Raw genomic sequence first — 9016 nt, forward strand, 5'->3', positions numbered from 1 at the left:
TTTCCTTTTCATGAATGCTGTGATTTTCCTGATACTTGGTCTCACAAGTGATTTTCTGTTTTATTCTGGACATTTTGGATATTATATTATGAGACTCTGAATCCTACTTAACCTCCTTTTTTTTAGTACTAGTAGGCAGTCCCCTGCTCAAGTTTAGAGTGGGGGCTGTTTGCTGTATATGTTTTGCTTTTCACTGGATTCCACCAACCATCCTGGCAGCGACACACACTGCATCATTACAAACAAGTGTAATAAAGGTGTAGCTCCCCTCAACCTCACTGACACTCTTCTGGTGAAATCAGGGGTCCAACTCACACCACCTCATTACCTCTGAGTGGAGGTGCAAACTCATCTTTCCACTGGGCCCTGCTAACACTGAAAGGGCAGAGCAGGACAGCACAAAATGTACTGTACCCTCCACCCTGTGTAACTATATATATGACTCCTTTTTCTTAGAAAACCGCGAGAATGTAACAATTTCATGAACCTACCAATAGGAATGTAGAGAGGTGGACTCAGTCCACTTTAGGCAAGCTGCCCAGTGTGCCTTTGTGTAACTGGACCCCTCACCCTACCCCTGACCAATCATAAACACTCTCCCTGCCCACTGCTTGAGACCCCCTTTAAAGCCTTTATTGTGGCGAGAGAGGGTCTCTTTTTCCCCGGTGAGCGCTGGAGATGAGAGCTCGTGCTAGCACGAATAAAGGTTCTCTTGCAGTTACAGCGGGTCTTGGCTCCTTCCTGGGGGGTTTTTGGGGATTCTGAACACTGGGCATTACAACACTAGTAAGGGGGAAGGTTGACTTACTCACACCACATTGTTGCTGCAGGGTGGGGGCAGAAGTTCACTCTCTCCCATGGACCTCTCTGACACCAGGAAAGCAAAGGGGAGGAAGCAGAGTGCCAACTAGCCTCACCTCCTACAGCCTCATGGATGCTAGATGGGGATAGAGGCTCTGCTCACAGATGGATCTCACTGACACTACCAGGTTGGAGAATCAGAGTACCACCTCCTATTGCCAGGAAAGGGGTGGAAAACCAGGTCCCTGCTCAGCCTCACTAACACTATCCCTGTAGGGGAATCAGAGCACATGCTGGTTGCACTGGGTGGGCGATGAATAATCAGCTGCCCTGAACAACCTGCTCACTTCACTCGGCTGGGGCATTCGAGTGCTGCCTGCTTCTATCAGGCAAGAAAAGGAAGATAAGTTCCCACTCAGAAGGTTAGGTCCCTGCCTTGCTCCACCCCATGAGGAAGGAAGGAATGAAAGTGCCACCACGTGCTTTTACAGGGCAAGGTAGAGGTATGGAAGACCAAATGCCAACTCAGCCCCATTGAAATTCTGGAGGTGGGAGATATTTTTTCCATTGGTATTTGGCAGGAGTAGAGTAAGTGTTATGCCCAGAGTTCGGGGTCCCCAATAATCAACCACAGGGAGCCTTTTCTCCGATGCAAAAGCAAAGAGTCTTTATTCAAACCCAGGTTTGGCTCCCAGCCTCTTTCTGGCACAGCAGCGAGACAAGAGAGCGAACTTCGGGAGAATGATGGGTTATAAAGGGTTGGTCATTTGGGTGGACTTAGGGAAGTGACGTGGGTTACAGAGATCGCCTTATTAGGTCAGGGTTTTTCAGCAGGGTCTTACAGCGCAAAGGTCAGGAAGTGACCAGTACATTCTGAGGCTGGAGCCATCCCCCATTGTTTCCTGACTGGTCAACAGTGATGTCCTGTGGTTATGCCTTATTAGGACCTAAGCTGCGTCTCTGGAGCTTCATTGGTCCACTCAGGCAGTGGTTGGGGAAGTTAGGACATTCCTGGCGCTCCTCCAGCAGGGGAGGAGGGGGGATCAGACTGACTAGCTCCGCAAGATGGAGGATAGCCAGTTCTGCTTTGTCCTTTCATAAGTAGTGCCAGAATATTTTTTATTATTAATTTACCCCTTTCATTGTCCTTTGGCTAGGGAAAGGGACTTATTTTTTAGTTTTCTTTTGTTTGTGGCTATGAGTGGTTCTGAATTAGAGGCTTCTGGAGAGCCCTGTCCAGGATATGGGAGGCAAAAAGGAAACCCAAAGAATTCACTCTGATGCATTCTGATCAAAGCCTCTAGATAGTCCATCTTTGTCTTAACACTTTTCAGTCTTCATATGCTTATTTGTTATGTTTTATCCAGGAATTTTGGAAAATGTGTATGATATGAAAGTGTTATGTCAATTTGCATCATGTGAATTAATTTTATCCTAGATAACATTTGTAGGCCCTCTTAAAAATCAAGTTGACAATCAAGAACCCATTTGTGTGGGTAAAACTTGATACAAAAGGTCATCACTGCTGAAATTGTCCCTGGAAAATTTCCTAAGAATATCAAAACACTTCTCCTCCCCTCACCCCCATCTTCTAAACATTTTTAAAGCTCATAAGAACTGATTTGGTGGAGCCTTTTGAAAAGTGTATAGTAATCTAAAAATAGCTCTGAGTCCATGAACTGGGAAAGAGAAAATAAAGAAAACTCCACAGAGTCCATTCAAGTAGTTAAATGGGTACATTTTGCTAGAAAAAAAGAAAGAGAAAGGGGAAACATGCACCTAACTTTAAAATAATATTAGATTAAAAATCTGTATTACAAAAACTATAAAGGTTTTCCAATGAAAAATACATCAGTTTAAAACAAAAAACAAAAGAAAATCCTTTCACATTGCAGTTAGAAGTGTCAACATTGTTTCCACAGAAAATGGAAGCATCTTGGAAATTCACAGAAATAATGTGAAACCAGTCAGCAGACTCTCTGCTTACCTTTATTGGCTTAAGGGCAAAGAAAGCAGCAAACATTAATCCTGGGGCTGTCCTTAAACCATGCACCTATCTGATGTTTCTTTTCTGTAAAACAAAATACACAATAATATTAAATGTCTGGAGAAAAAAAAAGTTGTCTTCCCCAACTTTCTCCTAGGTAATTGTTATATACAAAGGAACACAATGAAATAAAAATTGACATCAGAATTGTTTTGGTTTCCATTCTTCTCTATCAATTTTGTTGGTTTTTAAATTGGGGACACAGAGGGGCAAGAGGAGAAGTAAGGAAAAGGCAGGCCACTGCACTTTGGTAGGTGGCAGGTTTAACAACTAAGGAAACTTACAGCCCTAGCCGGTTTGGCTCAGTGGATAGAGCTTCAGCCTGCGGACTGAAGGGTACGGGTTTGATTCTGATCAAGGGCACATACCTTGGTTGCAGGCTCCTCCCTGCAGGCCCTGGTCGGGGCTCATGCAGGAAGCAACCAATTGATGTGTTTTTCTCATATCAATGTTTCTCTGTCTTTCCTTCTCTCTTCCACTCTTCCTAAAAGTCAATGGAAAAAGATCTTTAGGTGAGGATTAACAATAAATGAATAAGGGAACGCATATATGAGGCTTGTTTTGGGCATCACAAGACAAGTAGATCTCTATAATAAATAAATAGATAGATAGATAGATAATAAATAAATAAATAAATAAATAAATAAATAAATAAATAAAGGAATGTATATATGAGGCTTGTGCTGGTCATCACAAGATAAGTTGATCTCTTTGCCCACTTGCTAGAGTCTTTTAAAAGTTTATATAGAGGCTGTAACTGGGTTTAGTCACATGTTCAGTCCAGATGGTCTCAATAACACCTGCTCTCTCAAGGCCATGTCCTTGAAAGTCTCCCACTGTGAGAATGGTGGACAGAATGTATATCCCAAGTACAGGTGAGTGGTTGAGGAGAGTCCAATTGCCCAGGTCCTGCTTGGGGGTCAACTGGTGGTCACATCCTTTCAATTACAGCTTTTAACAATTTCAGCCCAAAACAGTTTCAGAGGAAAACTTTTTGGCTCTCTGGGGTTTTCCTACTTTCTCAATTAATTCAATGTAGTGTTTACAAAAATAGTACTTAAGAATATTAATTTTCAGCATGAGTACATATATAATCCTTTGCATTTCTAAAATTCATAATGCATTTTACCAGTATTCTGCAGCATAAATGTAGTTAGAACTTGTTCCAGTTTTCATAAATCCAATATTATTAGTAGGAAACAACTATAAGATAAAGGGTTAAAGCAGCACTTTTAATCTGATCAGAGTACAATCCCTAACCTTTAATTATTTTCATTCACTTCTTTTTTTAAAATTTTTTAATTTTTTTTCAGAGAGGAAAGGAGAGGTAGAGAGAGTTAGAAACATCAATGGTGAGAGAGAATTATTAATCAGCTGCCTCCTGCATGCCCCACACTGGGGATCAAGCCTGCAACCCGGTAATGTGGCCTGACTAGGAATTGAACCATGACCTCCTTGTTCACAGGAAGACGATCAACCACTGAGCCACTCCGGCCGGGCACTTTCATCCACTTCTTCATCAAAGACATAAATAAGTCTTCCGTATAGGTCTAGGGCAGTGGTCGGCACTCACTAGTCAACAGAGCCAAATATCAACAGTACAACGATTGAAATTTCTTTTGAGAGCCTAATTGTTTAAACTTAACCTTCTTCTAACGCCACTTCTTCAAAATAGACTCGCCCAGGCCGTGGTATTTTTTGGAAGAGCCACATTCAAGGGGCCAAAGAGCTGCATGTGGCTCGAGAGCCGCAGTTTGCCGACCACGGGTCTAGGGCAATTGTATTATTTCCCAAAATCTATTTCTGTGTACATGACCCAGGTTTGGAAAAAGGAAACAGAAAACAGACAGGACAATGTGTCTAGAGAAACAACATGTCTCTTGCTGAGTGAAATCTTACCAATGCAGTTTATTAGCAAGTTTGATAAGTCTTGATAAATAATGTGATGAAACTTTTGAAATGAGTGTTTCTGCTTGCTTTAATCATTGCTCAAATAAAAAGGGTGAGCAGCAACTTATAGCTTGTTACAGGAAGGTTGTATGCAAACTATGATTCTAAAAGGATACATCTGACTCACTAGAATCATTCCAGTCATATAAAGCAAGATGAGGAGGGAAGAAAAAAATCTACCACTCAGGAAAAAGGTATTAAGAAAAGAAATATGTTTAGTCATAGGAGGGAGGGAGTAGCAATATAAATGGGATAAAGGGATTAAAGTTCTGGGAGGCGAGGGCGGGCCTGGATTAGTTTGAAAGGCAATGAGACCAGGTTAAAGGATTTACTAAAGGTCCCCACTGAGTCACTGGCAGCTCCCCTTCCTTCCCTCCTATTTTGGGTTTCCTCTTTAGTTCCTTGTCTCTACACAGAAATAGACATTCTATGTGATTTTCTCTCATTGCAAATCTTTTATACTTTAACTCAGAAAGCTGTGTTTAGAGGACTGAGTAGGTGGTTGTTTTTAATGTTAACCCCCACCCCACACTTTGGGAAAACTGCTGGTATAGAAAGCTTCCTTGACTCGGTATTGAGACAAATAAAAGACAAATCTGTTGAAATTAAAGTTTGCTTTGAAGTAGGGTATGAGAATACATGTGAGACAATGCTGTTCTTGCCATAGAAACTGGCAGCTGAGCTTTCTTTGCCCTGTCAGAGAATGACAATCTAACTTGGCAAAAGTCAGACTGGGAGAATAGATAGTTTTTTAACTGATTTAATCTATGACCAGAAAAGGAGAAATATTACATATATTGACTAAATTCAAAATCTGGAGAATGTGGCCAATAACCATGAAATTAATGTAAATACACTTCAAGAATTCAAATGATTATCTATTGATGGAACTATTATAAGTATTAGTAACTATTCCTAAGTATTTTTGAACAAGTTATTGCCTTATTCCTGTACTCTTGACAAAATACAATTTGATTTAACAGAAATCTTTCTATCTTTAGAATGCAACAGCTTAAATGCATCCATCTGGAGTCTGATGTTTGAAACAGTTATTTCTAGATGTCTTTGGTGATACAAACCAAAATAATTTATAATACAAAACCTTAAAAAATGACAACAAATATATTCTTGAATTTTCTCTCTAGAATTAATTTTGCCTTTAATTTCATATCTTACTGACTTAGAATTTTTACACTGTATCTATTTTTTAAAATATTAATTTGCCCAATATACTATAGTCAAAGAAAAGTATTAATTTTAAAATGAAGAGAAACATGAACAGATATACTCTTAGTCAATAAATATTTCTATGGTTATATTTATCTTAGTTATTAAAAAGTTAAATTTAAGTGTGAAAACTTGTTCTTTTAAATTTTTTGAAATAGTTTTATTAATTAAAAGTTCTCAGCTTTATTAAGATATTATTGACATAAATATATAATTATTCATAGTAGTCTCTTTGATCCTTTATATTTTTGTTTTGTACATTGTAGTGTCTTCTCTTTCATTTCTGATTTGCCTTCTCTTTTTTTCTTGATTAGTCGAGCTAAACGTTTCTCATCTTGGCTTACCTTTTCAAAAGGCCAGCTCTTAATGTTATTGATCTTTTCTGGTCTCTATTTCTTCTATTTCTGCTCTGATCTTTGTTATTCCCTTCCTTCTGATAACGTTCTGCTTAGTTTGTTCTTCTTTTCTAGGTCCTTAATGTGTAAAGTTAGGTTGTCTTTCATGTTGTGTTCCCAGGAAGGCTGATTCCCATAACTACCTCACTGGGCCCCTTTATTGACTAACTTCCCATTGGCAGAAGACTGGAGGTTGGGAGGAGAGAAATTTCTAGGCATTTCTTCCCTACTCCATCCAGCTTGGTGCTGATTTTCTAGTACCAGCTGCAGCTCTCCCATCAGACAGCCTTCCTTCGTGATTCCCATATTTAGAGGTCTCCCCTTATCCCTTTGAGGGAGACTGAGAATAGTAATGACTTCCTGGTACTGCTACTCTTTGGATGCCTCAATATTTCCTTTTAGTTTTGGTCCCCACAAGTTTGTCCATTCTTAAGTAAGTTGTCCCTCTATTAACGTATCTTTACTTAAATCTTTTTGGGAACTTGGCTGATACATATTGTTGAATTTAATGTTCTACTTACTTTCTTTTATGCTCTCACTATTTTCTAGGGAAAATGTCTGTAGTTATCATCACAAAGGAACCTGTGGCCCCAGAAATACTTAAAAATCATTGCTTTGTAAGTACTCTGTCTGCTGGATATAACTTTTTGTTAATGCTCACCTGATATGTTTTTATTAATTTTATAGAGAAAGGAAGAGCGAGACAGAGAGAGAAACAGCGATGGGAGGGAAACACTGATCTGTTTCCTCCCTTATGAGCCCCAACCTGGGAATGAACCCACAACCTTGGTATGTGCCCTGACCAGGAATCAAACCTGCAACCTTTTGGTGTGTGGAATGACGCTCCAACTAACTGTGCCACCCAGCGAGGGCTAGACATCATATCTTGTTAGTTGAGTCAATTCTGTCTAGTGTTTGAAAAGAGAAACTGTTACATATAACTGTTGTATTTATCTAGGTCTCCTGAATCTGGTAGCAAGCATAGTATTAAGAAAAAATAGTGGGTATCTAACAACCAATCTCTTATGCAAGTATGGGATTTTTAAAAAGATAAAGTAGATCCTTTGAATCCAAACTTTTCAAAGAAATGCACTTTCATTTGAAAATCCTTCATAAAGGTAAGTTACAACCAGTTCTGTAAAACAATGTAAGCCTCTCAAGCTAAGATAATTCCCATGGGTGGGTTATATAGCAAGAACTTTATGGAGCAGAGAATATTTAACATATATGGGATGTAGGGAAAAAAGAGAGCAAAGAGTGAACATATCAAGACAGAGAAAAAATGAGGAAAATTAACTTTTAAAAAGCAGAAATTATATAGATAAAAACAATTAAACTTTAAACTGTATAACATAAAAATACAAATAAAATAAGATTTATTTTTATTTTAGGAAGGGAGAAAGGAAGAGAGATAGAGAGAAAGAGGCAGCGAGAGAGAGAGAGAGAGAGAGAGAGAGAGAGAGAGACATCCATGTGAGATATATTCATCGATCTGTTGTCTCCCATGCGCCCTGGCCTGGGATCAAACCCACAATCCAGGCATGTGTCCTGGCCAGGAATTGAACCCATGACCTTGGTTGGAGCATGGGGCAATGCTCCAACTAATCAAACCATACAGGCCAGGCATAAAATACATACTATGATTTTAAATTAGAAAATTCTATATTGTATACAATATAAGTTCTTCCTATATTCATCCATAAGTGATATATAATCATAATTAAACTAACAATAAGATTTGTGGAGGTTCTTTCACAATTCCCTTACCTGTTCATCAGATATATATATATATTTACTTTATGCCAGATACTGTGCTACTCTCTAGGAAAACCCATGAAATTTAAAAATATAACAAAATAATTCAATTTATGGAAAAAGAATTGATTTTTTAATAAATGGTATTAGAACAACTAACTAATGTTTTGAGAAAAATTGCCATATATTTTATGCAATTCTTCAAAATAAATTTGAGATATATCAAAATATAAAAAGTAATATCTTTACAGAATTCTAGGAAATATGAATATTTTTATATTTCTATTATGCATATGCATGTATAAACAATTATAAAATTTTTGAATGGGAAAAGTCTTTCCAATTAAGGTCCAAACCCTAGCAGATATAAGCATACAGATTCATAATTTACTAAATAAATATTTGCCATATCTCCCTGGCACAAAGTACCATAAAAAACAAACGATAAGAGGAACAAAATAATGTAAAAATACAGCAGCATGCATGACAAGCTTAAGTATAAATTCCCTTAATATAATTTAAATCAATGAGAAAAGAAAAGGACAATGCATAGAAAAATGGGAAAAAGCAATTGTCAGGCAATTCATAGAAAACTAAATATAAATTGTCTAGGAAGAAATGAAGACAGTCTTAACATTTCTCAGTTTTTTAATATTCCAATCTCAATAAAAAGCATCATTTTAAAGTAATCAGATGACAAATCTTTAAAAACTTTGATAATAATCAGGATTGATGAAGATATACAGAGAGATAATAAATTTGATAGAATCTTAAATGTATGCTAACTTTTTATAGAGTAATTTGTAACTGTCACAAATTTAAATGTTCATATCTTTTCATC

Source organism: Eptesicus fuscus, chromosome 1 (assembly GCF_027574615.1).
Source record: "Eptesicus fuscus isolate TK198812 chromosome 1, DD_ASM_mEF_20220401, whole genome shotgun sequence".
NCBI classification, from domain to species: domain Eukaryota; kingdom Metazoa; phylum Chordata; class Mammalia; order Chiroptera; family Vespertilionidae; genus Eptesicus; species Eptesicus fuscus.